Source organism: Solanum dulcamara, chromosome 10, assembly GCF_947179165.1.
Source record: "Solanum dulcamara chromosome 10, daSolDulc1.2, whole genome shotgun sequence".
Taxonomy (NCBI): Eukaryota; Viridiplantae; Streptophyta; class Magnoliopsida; order Solanales; family Solanaceae; genus Solanum; species Solanum dulcamara.
The window spans coordinates 14136756-14142421 of record NC_077246.1 but is presented as its reverse complement, the minus strand read 5'-3'; the positions used below and the strand labels follow the sequence as shown (position 1 = coordinate 14142421).

The window sequence follows — 5666 nt, the reverse complement described above, 5'->3', positions numbered from 1 at the left end:
TGCAATTGTTGCATTTTATTACTCATTATACACATAACGGATGTACAACAAATTATATGGGACACACGTGTCCAGAAATTAGTGCACAATATATATTTATTCATATCTCATCTTTCTTAGATTTTTTCCTTTTTTTTAGCTTTCGAAAGAAATAGATAAAATGGATTTTGGGATCTTTTTGTGGTGGAGGACTGGTGATGGGAAAAAGAGAAGGACCGATAGTGATGTGATGTGAATAGGCAGGGGTTCCCATGGGGGAGTTAACCGATTTTGGGCGATATTCTATGTTTTAAGTCAATTGGTATAATGGAGAATAGACCCAAGGCATTATTTGAGAGTCGACTCAGAGGGTGTTTTCAGGATAATGGTGCATAGCTATACCTTCTAACCCTGTTGTGCCAGCTGATTATTTGTGTTATGATTAATAATAGACAACCAGTTATGATCTAAGAGAATGATACTAATATATGCCACCAATTGAAAGCACGAATTTGAGATAAAATACATGTATTAGCAATATGTGAATTAGAGTATCTAAAGATAAAAATGATAACAAGAAATGGGTAGAAAAATGCAACAAATTAATACACACACAATGAAAAAATAATGATAGAACAACATAATTATTAGATTCTCCATCGTGGTCTTTGGAATGTCCATCATCTTTAGCATTGGTGAAATTGCCTTTTGTTGGTGCAGGCTTTGTAACACTTCCACCCCTAATTAGCCATAGACTCCATAAACCACGATTCATTGGAAAAATCCTCCATTGGACTTGCTGATAGGGTAACATTTTCGTTGTTGGATGGAGGATATGGAGGCCAATTCAAATCTTTCATTAATTTTAGTTGTTTTAACAGCAAACACCTTTAACAAACATTTCATCTGTCTTGCATCAAGTTCATTAATACACTTTCCCACCACTAGTTGGTTGATGAGGAGTTCCATTTCCTTCTTCTCATTCATTTTCTCTAATTTGCTAATTTGTTTTTCTTTCTTATCCACTTTCCCCTGAAGATAGGTTTCATGTTTGACAAACTTTTCAAGTCTTTTGAACTCGGTAAAACTTAAATACCTATTTAAGACATTCTGAACCTTACTTGTAGATTTCCAAGCAATGGTTTGGACATTCCCTGGCCTAAATATAATCATGACGACTTCTACGTCACACAAAATAGAAAGCTCTTCTACTTTCTTAAACAAACATGTTGCTCTTCTATCTAGAGTTGAGTTTCTCACATTTTCACTACAATTCTTAGTATTCGTATGCCTCTTATGTGTGAGTATCAAAAATGGATAGAAAAGGCATAGGGATACTAAGAATTGTAGTGCAACGGTGAGAAACTCTATCCTAGATAGAAGAGCAACTAGTTTGTCTAAGAAAGAAGGAGAGCTTTCTATTTTGTGTGACGTAGAAGTCGTCATAATTCTATTTTTCCCAGGAAATGTACAACCCATTACTTGGAAATCTATAAGTCTGGTTCAGGATGTCTTAAAGAGGTATTTAAGTTTTACCAAATTTGAAAGACTTGAAAAGTTTGTCAAACAAAAAACCTATCTTTAGAAGAAAGTGGATAAGAAAGAAAAACAAATTACCAAATTAGAGAAAATGAACGAGGAGAAGAAAAATGAACCCCTCTTCAACCAACTAGCAGAGGGAAAGTGTATTAATGAACTTTTTGCCTGATAAATGAACGTTTGTTAAAGGTGTTTGCTGCTAAAATAACTAAAATAGATGAAAGAAAGAACTAAAACAACCTCCAAATCCTTCTTCCAACAACGAAAATGTTACCCTATCGGCATGTCCAACGGAGAATTTATCCAATGACCCATGGTTTATTGAGTCTGGCTACATTAGGGGATGGAATCAGTAAAAAGTTTGCACCAATGGAAGGCAATGTCACCAATGCTGAAGATGATGGACATTCCAAGGACCTCTATTGAGAATATAATAATTATGTTGTTCTATCATTGTTTTTTCATGTTACTTTTTTCATTGTGTGCGTCTTAATTTGTTGCATTCTTCTACCCATTCCTTGTTATCGTACTTTTTATTTCAAATATTTATGAATGTTGTTATATTTTGTTGGAAATATGAACTAATGTTGTTCAATTAACAAGTTATTTGTGTCAAACTTTTGGACTAAGTTGAATTTTTATTTTTAACAGTATATATGTTATTTCTCTTCAGTTTAGCAAATTATGTCATTTGATACAAAATGTATTTCATGTGCATGTTAAAATTTAGGAATTGATAGCCTAAATATAAAAATCTATTCAAATCCATCAAATAATACCCTCAGTTTATATAAACTTCCCGAAATAAATTTTCTTGTCTTAACATTCACCATTTTAGCCAATTTTCTCTCACATATAACTTCTTCTATGGCCGTCCTATGTTCTTCTCTTCCCTCCCTCTAATATTCTCTGTTGGCCCCCTCACGATCCTCCACCATTCTGTCTCTTTGAATGATTTAGTGTTTGAAGTTGTAGATAATGGTTACCCAAATCTGAAGTTGTTACCTCAGAGCTTTATTTTAGATAGTGAAAATCTCATGGAGTTTGTTGATTTGAGGTTTCTGAAGAAGGATCTTTGACCATGGTTTCACCCGGTGGAACTTTAGCTTTGACTGTGGTTTCACCCGCTGGAACTTTGTGTGTTTAGATTTGCAATGATGAGTGGTATTTCATAGAAAATAGGAAGTTGTTAGTGGCCTCGCGATGGAGTCATCGCAGTTTTTCTAACCTTGGTAACAATTTTAAGCTATTGTTAGTTGTTTTGCTTCTGAACTTGACCAGTTCTGAAATCAAAAATATTGTCTTTAGAGTATAATCAGTGCATACTTGATGAATAATTGATATATAATTAGTGTATCTTAATGTACAATGTATATATATTCATATCCCATCTTTCTTGGATTTTTTTCTATTTTTTTTAGCTTTCGAAAGAAATATATAAATTAAATTTTGGGATCTTTTTGTAGTGGAGGACTGATGATGGGAAAAAGAGAAGGATTGACGGTGATGTGATGTGAAGGGCCAATATTCCCATGGGGGATTTCACCAATTTTAGGTTATCTTTTATGTTTTAAGTCAATTGGTATAGTGGAAAAAAGATCTAGGGCATTATTTGAGAGTCGGCTCAAAAGGTATTTTTAGGCTAATGGTGTACAACTACACATTGTAACCCTATTGTGCCAACCGAAAATTTGTGTTATGATTAGAAATAGACAACCAGTTATGCTCTAAGAGAAGGATACTGATTTATGCCACTAATTGAAAGCACTAATTTGAGATAAAATACATGTATTAGCGATATGTGGATAAGAGTATCTAAATATAAAAATGATAACAAGAAATGGACAGAAAAATGCAATATATTAAGACACACAATGAAAAAAGCAACATGAAAAAACAATGATAGAACAACATTATTATTATATTCTCAATCGAGGTCCTTGAAATGTCCATCATCTTTAGCATTGGTGATATTCTTCTTCATTCATTTTGTCACGATCCAACCCCGTAGGCCATGACTAGTGTCCCGAGCTGGACACTCATATATACACCTATGAGCTATATGATCAATCCATAACTAAACATAATATAGAACCTATAAAGACCCAAAACCTAGTCTCAAAACTGTCGCATAAATATATATCTATCTGGCAACCTGACTCTTGAGGAGTCACAACTATCAACGGGTAACACAGTTAATAAGCCGACGAGGTTGTCATAGCATGCGGGAGGTTGCCATCGTACCCTTGAATAAATTTATATGTACATCAAAAGGATCTATACCAAAAGTCTAGGCTCCGGGACAATAGAACACTCCCAAACAGCTAAATAGGAGTCGTAAGCTAGCGGATCACCAAAGTGAGTATCTGCATCTGCAGGCATGAAATGCAGCCCCCCTCCCCGAAGAGAGGGGGTCAATACAAAATACGTACCGAGCATATAAAGCATAAAATACCATGAGAAAGATCATATCTGAAGTAGAGAGTCCAGGAGACAAGTATGATAATCATACTTGTGCCTTACGAAACAAATCATGCATATCATTATCATATACCGTATCTGGCCCATTATGGGACTCGATGTCATAATCGTATCATCATATGATCATATACATATACCGTACTCGGTTCTCTAGTAAGGGACTCGGTGAATAAAGTCGTGTACACGTATACCGTACCCGGCCCATTATGGGACTCAGTGAATGATGTAGTAAAACTGTGCACGATAACATACACGGCCCAAGACTCAGTGAAAGATGTAATGACAGTATGCACGAGTATAGTAGTGAGTAACCATATGCATTTAGATCATAATTTGAGACTCAATAGACAAGTAGACTAATCAATAATTAAGTATCAGGGCAATAGTCATATTCAGTATTCTTTGAATGTCATTATGAACCATATCAGATAAAGCCTCAGGGATCATAGACACGTATCAAGATAACGTGAGAAAACTTATCATTATAGGGTCCTTAAGATTAGGGACTTTCATATACCAACTACTGTCCAACGTATAGAAGACTCAAGGGCAGTATCTCAACTACTTTAAGAGTTTCAACGTCAAGAAGTGAATAAGGATCATGAGTCATACTCGAAACCGATGAATAGAATTACCCCATAGTTTTTATCATATATCACTTATATCTAAGACATGCCAAAAGAAAGAAGGGGCAACGTTACATACCTTTAGCGTTTATTCGCAATACAATATGTATATGCTGCCCAATAGTGTCTCAACCTATATTAAGACGTCAAAAACTATGGTTAAACTATGGGAAGATTCAAAACGCATTCTAACGTTAGTAACTCCTTTCTAGAAATTAGACGACGTTTCCCTTATATTCAAACCAACCACACAACGACTAAGCCAACATCAACAATTACACGTTCAAGTGCTATATCAAAGTTAGCTAAGGCAAGATTCAAGAATGTTCCGAAATAGTCCGCACAATGCGATGTTCTATAATTTTTAACATAACGACTACGACGTAATCATGTTACTCTTAATAATCTATAGCAACAACACTTCATCAAATGACCTTATAATAGTCCAACAATTACAACAACACTATAGCCTTAACTACTCTTAGTCATTCAATTCAACAAGAATTTAGTCCTCCAATTCAACAAGAACAACAACACAACCAAAGCACCCCCTAACTAACAATGTAAAGGGATGCCTGATACTCTCACGAACACCTATGAACATGCCAAATGGACCATCTACGTTCATTCTACATTACTTAATACACTCTTTTCGTCTAAGTTCATGAACTACACCAGCAACCACACGTTAACAACATCACCTTCTTATGTGCAAGAAAATTACATTAACATCATATAAACTTCTATAACAGCCCACAAAATAATTACAAGTTCCACTTTAACCATTTAATTCCTTCATTCTCATTACATAACCCATGAAAATAACAACAAAAATATTAATCCAATTTAAATCACCGACTTTAATTAAAATAGCCCCTACGACTTCAATAATATTCCAACGCCCACATATATAATTTCATATAGCTAATTCACTTTTACACATTCACAACACGTCCAAATTTATCTTAAAACATATAGAAATGATTAACTCTTACCTTAACAAGTTGGCTTCTTAAGTTAGCTAAAACTTGTGGATTACAC

At 34.6% G+C, this 5666-nt stretch overlaps 2 pseudogenes; one reads left to right on the top strand and one right to left on the bottom strand.

Moving 5' to 3' along the window:
• Positions 1-525: 525 nt before the first annotated feature.
• Positions 526-1251, bottom strand: LOC129905055 (MADS-box transcription factor 56-like; annotated as a pseudogene).
• Positions 1252-1306: 55 nt separating this feature from the next.
• LOC129905054 (agamous-like MADS-box protein AGL36) lies at positions 1307-1944 on the top strand (annotated as a pseudogene).
• The last annotated feature ends 3722 nt before the right edge of the window (positions 1945-5666 follow it).